This window comes from Haliaeetus leucocephalus, unplaced genomic scaffold (assembly GCF_000737465.1).
Source record: "Haliaeetus leucocephalus isolate CR32 unplaced genomic scaffold, Haliaeetus_leucocephalus-4.0 Scaffold13, whole genome shotgun sequence".
Taxonomy (NCBI): Eukaryota; Metazoa; Chordata; class Aves; order Accipitriformes; family Accipitridae; genus Haliaeetus; species Haliaeetus leucocephalus.
The window spans coordinates 1324569-1330582 of record NW_010972449.1 but is presented as its reverse complement, the minus strand read 5'-3'; the positions used below and the strand labels follow the sequence as shown (position 1 = coordinate 1330582).

The following is a 6014-nucleotide window of genomic DNA, read 5'->3' as shown; positions in this document are numbered from 1 at the left end:
TGGCTGGTGATACCCTGCCTTGCACCCCGTAGGGCAGGATCTGGCCTCTCCCATCCACAAAACTACGTGGTTTTTTTCCCATGTAGGGTACGGCAGGTCCCTTACTGAGGCCACGGAGGGGAAACTGAGGCAGGAAGCAGGGAATGACCTGCTGGGTCGGCCGCACAGCCAGGGGAAGGGATTTTGTCTGGTATTTAGGGGCTGGATTCAACCCCCCTAAATTTCAGCGCACGCACACACACACTTCGGCTGCAAACGTGCAGTAAAAACAGGTGTTAATAGCTTTGCTGTTCTTTGACATTTGGGTTTTACTCGCTGTAGCAAGCGGCACTAATTGCTTCTTACTTACCCAGGCGTTGCAGCGCAACCGGAGCAGGGGGTTTATGGAGTGCCACGGGCTGCCGGTGGGCACCGGGACATTTCCAGGCCTGGGAAGACCCTGGGGAAGTGTCGGGGCATGGACCGGCAGCGTCACCCCACACAGCAGGCAGCTGCCCTGGGCTGAACCGCCGGCAGTGACCCACCGTGTCCCCCCCCCCCCAGGTTGCATCTCCAGGCCACCAGACTCGGGTCTGTAAGAAACAGGAGTAGGGTGAAGTAATGGGAGGCTGAAGGTGAGAAGTTATTGGGAAAAGATGGGAAGACTGGGAAAAGGACCAAGAAGGATCATCGCTACGTCACGGTATAAACCAGAGCTGCACCCACATCTGCAGGCGAGGATGCAGCGTCTGTCCCTGGCTCGACCAGGGCACAGAGAACTTGGAAAAAGCACCAAGAGCAAAAAGGATGTCCCCAAAACTGAATGGCCTTGGGGTGAGGGACAATTACACACTGGGAGAAGAGGCAGCCCAGGCTGGTGGCTGGCTCCAACCTGGGCTAATGCGGCAGCGAGGGTCGCTCCCAGCTTGTTCCTTCTGTGTTTTTTCCACCCGTGACTCTCTCCTATCCATCCCCTGTCCATGCCATGGGCCTCGGGTTCCCTTTGCTCAGCTCAGCCATGGTGGGTTTCAGCCAAAAGAGCAGGGAGTTAATTATCTCCACAAACAACTCCGGGGAAGCAAAGTATTCCCTGGGCCTGGATCTGTTGCTCTGATGGGATTTCACAAGTGAAGATGTGGAGATGGGGGGAAAAAAAAAGAGCACTAACTTGGAGAAGAGCAGGTTGGGCTTCACATCGCTTCTGGGTGTCCTCAGGCACGAAAATGCCCATCCACAAGGTGCTCGGAAGGACGGTGTCCTCAGTCTGGAGTCAGACTGTGCTGCTGGTGGGACCTTCTCCCCCAAAACGGCAGTGAAAATCCCACAGGTTAATCGGTGAGATCACCAACGCTCAAGGCAACCACAGCTTCTCCCTGGGTTCAAGCATCCCCAGTGGTGACACAGCTCATGGATGGTGCCCAGGTCCAAAGCCTGCTCAATGCTGGGCTCACCAGAGATCTTTGGGAACGGGCAGGACGAGCATCCATTGGTGGTGGCACAGGGAGAGCTGCTCGCCCCACGGGTCCCTTCCAGGCACCCCGGTGTGAGTCCTGGTCCTCTGCGACACCACAAACCCAGTGCAAAAGGATGGGATTCTGGTTTCAGTTTGCTTGGGGACAGATTGAACTCTGCATCTTAACCTCACGCTTTTAGGTCACGCTTCCCCACGGCATCTAGTCTGGGTTCCCCATCTTGGATGTCATTCCCCAGCCAATATCCCTCCCGGAGGACAGCTTCCTCCTGAGCTGCCTTCCATCTACAGTGACGTACCCTAATTCTTCATGCACATAGTTAAACATCTTGTATTTTCCCCTTGAAGCATGCAAGGCACTGCCTAGATTAGTTAGTGATGAGCACACATGCTGCACCCCTCCTGTGGCAGCAGTGCAGAACAGCTCCTCTCCTCCAAAGCATCCTCAGGCACCTCCAGCTTTGGGTGCCCTCTCTAAGACACTGCAGAGTCCTAATTTTTCTCCCTCTGAAATCTGGGCACGTCTCAGCCCTGGTGCGCAGCTTTTGAACAGCGAAACATCAATGAATCCTGGTGTTCCCTTGATCCTCGGTGCCTAAAATCACCTTCTCCGAGCCCTTCCCCTCTGGGTGCCAGTGCTGCCTTCCTGCTGGGAGGACAAGGGACTTTACTGGAAGGGGCAGCTCGGGAGATGGAGCCGGGGGACAGACCCCCTCCCTGCGCAGGGGTTTCCTGGCTCTGCCCGTCTGCTGCTAGAGCCAGCTGAGGATTTTAAGGTTTTCCTTTTAGCGCCTGAACAACCTGTTTGAAAAGCAGAGCCCACATCTTTCCCAGCTGGCTCCCAGTTAGAGGAGATCGGAGAAATCTATGGCCCACGTTTGGATCGGAAAAGGGTGTTCTGGATGTCCCCAAGCCACAAAGTCCATCACACGTGGTTCCCTGTTGCAGCTGCCTGCTGAGCTGTGAAATTCAGTGCTTGGTCCTCAGCAGCACGAGGGCATCGCTTCTCCAAGTGCCGCTGATCTCCGCGGATGCTGCGGATGCTGATGCCAAGAGGTCCCAAGAAGTCCCACCCCAAACCACAGCCGAAACCCCGGGCCAGACCAACTGAAGTGCTCAGCCCCGACAGAATCAGCAGCATTTTTGTGGATTCAGGCTCAAATTAAGCTCATGTGAGAAAAACAATCCGGACACACAACCCGGAGAGATGCGTCACCCCGGGAGGTCTGATGCCACAAGCAGATCTGAACACAGGGCTGCTCGTGGGGACATGAGGCAAAACGCAGAGCTCGCCGTGGCAGTGCAGAGATAGAGATTTTTTTTTTTTTTTAAAGGTATGCGGTTCTCAAAAAGAAAAAAAAAAGGGAAAAAAAAGGCCCTGTGTTTGCAGCCAACACGTGTAATCTGTTGCAGCCCTTGTCAGACAAAACAGTTTTGCCGTAAGACAGCGATTCCCAGAGGGGAAAGGGGCGAAGTGAAAATACTTTATCAGCTGCGTACATATGTAAAGCGGTACCCTGGTTGAAAAGCAAAGCCTCTTTCCCTTTGAAAGCTGGGAAGGGAGAGACGGGAGGCGATTGCCTGAGAGCGGGGACAGAAATGACACAGGCACAAAGCCGAACGCAGCAAACCCCAGGCCTCCCTCCTAAAATATGCTTATCTCCCTATCGCACCAAAATAACTACCTAGCTGTTGCAAATATGTATTAAACAAACAATTCCAAACAAACCTGAGATGTGACTCAGTTTGGAAAACTCTTAAAATATACATGTGGTTTTTAATGTACAGAAATTATCGTTTAACTCCGACATTTAGTGCAGGTTCTACCGGAGTCCCTGGGGTCAGCAGGGGAAGTGTCCATCTCCCCAGATTTCTGTGCCACCAGGTTGGGTGGTTTTTGAGATGGGTGGAATCACATCCCTGCCCGGATTTAACAAGTGATCCTCGGGCAGGAGCCGCCAGCAGACAAGGGCTCTTTCTCCCGCTCCGAATTCAAGGTGTGTTTAAAAGGCTGGGAATACCGAGACCTGGACACACGGCATAAATCAGCCCTTGGGTTTCCAGGACAAGTGGACTCCGCTGGCAACAAGTGTGCTGGCTGTCGTAGTCCCCAGCGGAGGCTTCTCCCTCTCCATCCATCAGCGAGAGACCTGAGAAAATGGGAAAAAAAAAAATTAATGCCACGCAGCAGCTCCCTGCCACCGCCGGAGAGGCGGTGAGGGGGACTCGAGTGTGGCACTGCCGGGCTCGGGGGGGACATGAAGTGCCCGGCTCCATCCCGGGCACGGCCGGCTAGTCCAGAGGGATGGAGAGCTTGGAGAGAGAACGAAATGCCGGGGCGCTTCCCGTGAATACGGATGCACACAGGCAGGAGGGAGGTAAGAAACGGGATGGGGGGAGGAACCGGAGAAAAGAAAGGAGAGAAGGAGGAGAAGAAAGAGAAGGAGAAGAGGCGGCGGGGGGAGAGGGAAGGAGCACGCGCGCGTGCCCATCTGGGCGATGCATCACATTGAAATTGTCCCGCATTAAAAATTCACCAGCCAGTGAATTTTCAAGGGATTTGTAGTAATTAGATGACAAAATGCTGGCAAATCTCAGGCTTGCCAAAGATGTTACTCAGGGGTCAAAGACTCGACACTTTTGGCTGGGTAATTTGTAAGTGTCAATCACACTCAGCCATCAGAGAGAAAGGAGAGATCTAACGGCTGAATCCTAACGAAGTCCAAGGCTCCTGCCTGCCGTCCATCGCCCCCACCGCCCCCCTCCCGCCTCCCGCAGCCGCACTCACTGGGCGCACGGGGCTCCAGCCACACCAGCTGAAACCACGGAGCGGGGTGGGTTTTTGGGGTTTTTTTAGATTAAAAAAAAAACCCAAACAACTTCCCAGTTTTCATTTTTCAGCCCCAATTTCAGGTGGGAGGAGCGTCTGCTCTAGTTTGCAGCTGCCCGGGGGGGTGATGTGCCTGTCCCGTTTATCGTGCCGGGGAGGGTAGGATGGTGAGCTGCGACTCGCCGGGGCAGCGATCGCCCGGCATCACTTCTTCTGACACGTGCTTAAAATTGCTCCTGGGACGGTCTGTCTTCCCGTTTCCCGGGGCTTGCTTAGCCCAGGCTGACACACTGGGCTGGGTTCGGCTGAAAAATGAAATTAAAACAGCTCCTGCCTGCAATCTGCCTGTTTCTGCCTCCCCACCAGGTGTTACGGAGCCTTTGGAGCCACCGGCACCACCGCACGGGTTGTCTCTGCCTGCCTCAGCTCTGTCGAAATAACCTGGGTTAATTTAGACACTGGTGGGATGCTCCCAGAGCGGCTGGAGGGGGGGGTCCCGCTTTGGGCCGAGCCGGTGGTGGCAGCTCGTGCCGCACACCCACCTGGAGCCTGGGGGAGAAAAGAAATTAAAAGGTTTTCTACTTCATCGGCTTAGAAATCAGACCACAAAATGCAAAAATAAAGGTTTACCCAAAGCGTCACGAGAGATCTCTGCCCCGGCCATATACGAAGTCCCGCTTGGGGCTTGGGCAGGGCTCGGAGGCTCGGCAGGAGGGATAAGGCTGAGTTTAAGCCTGGTCTTTGCTGCCTGGTTTCTCCAGGCAGGGTGGACCCCACACAGGCAGGATACGGCCCCACGGGGACGGCTGCCCAGAGACTTAGTGTATGGCCAGGACAGAGATCTCTCGTGGCGCTTTGGAGGAAGCTTTATTTTGCATTTTGTGGTCTGATTTCTAAGCTGATGAAGTAGAAAACCTTTGGACTGATCAGAGGGCAGCACCCAAGCACTTTTCCAGCCCCATCGGCATCAGCGGGACGGCTGCTAACACAGGCTACACTTAACTCCAAAAAGATTTTAGGTCACCAAACATGGGAGAGGCAGGAGCACGATTTTCCCTCTGTCTCTCGTGGCTTATAAAGCTGTCCTCATTACACCTGCTAAATCCCATCTCCAGTTTTGGGCCGTGAGGGACGGTTTAAGCTGTAGGGAAGGGATGGAGGGGCACGGGGGGGCTCCGGCCACCAGCTCTGCAGCTGCTGGGGCATCGAGAGCATCCATCGTACCCCAAGGAAAAACACTCTGCACACCCCAAAACTCCCTTCCAACGCACTTAAATAAGCCAAGTCACAGGGCAAAAAAAAAAAAAAAAAAAGATTTGTTTGCTCCATGCCACCCAGCGTGCTAAATTTTGTGAGCGTCCTCAATCCAGCGGCGCAGGGAGGGCAGAGGTGGCGAGGGAGAGCGGAAGGGCAGGAGGAAAATCGCCTTTGGCCAGAGTTGCTGTGGTTTATTTCGAATCCACTGCAATTCCTTGCTGTAGGACAGCAGGGCTGTAATATCTGGTAACTCAGCCAAGCAGCAGCGTGGTGCTCTCCAGCCATTGCGCTGCCCTATATAAGGGAGCTAAGGGGACTGTAAAAGTGGCTATAGGTTTCTCCTCAATTTAAAAAGTCATTTAGCAGCTGCAAAACACCGCCTGGCAACAGCCGGCCCTCGGAGGGGCAGCCTTCCTTCAGCTACTCATCAGCTGCATTTTGAGCTTCTATTCTGCGTATTTAAATAGCCCGAATCAC

The 6014-nt window shown here is 54.2% G+C and overlaps 1 protein-coding gene across 1 annotated transcript in view; it reads right to left on the bottom strand.

Annotated features, from left to right (window-relative positions):
- Nucleotides 1-3387: 3387 nt before the first annotated feature.
- Nucleotides 3388-6014, bottom strand: part of RBM19 (RNA binding motif protein 19) — a 69985-nt gene continuing 67358 nt past the window's right edge. The window contains exon 25 of the mRNA XM_010574258.1: nucleotides 3388-3600. The gene's annotated coding sequence lies outside the window, so the exon portion shown is untranslated. The remainder of the gene's footprint in view (nucleotides 3601-6014) is intronic.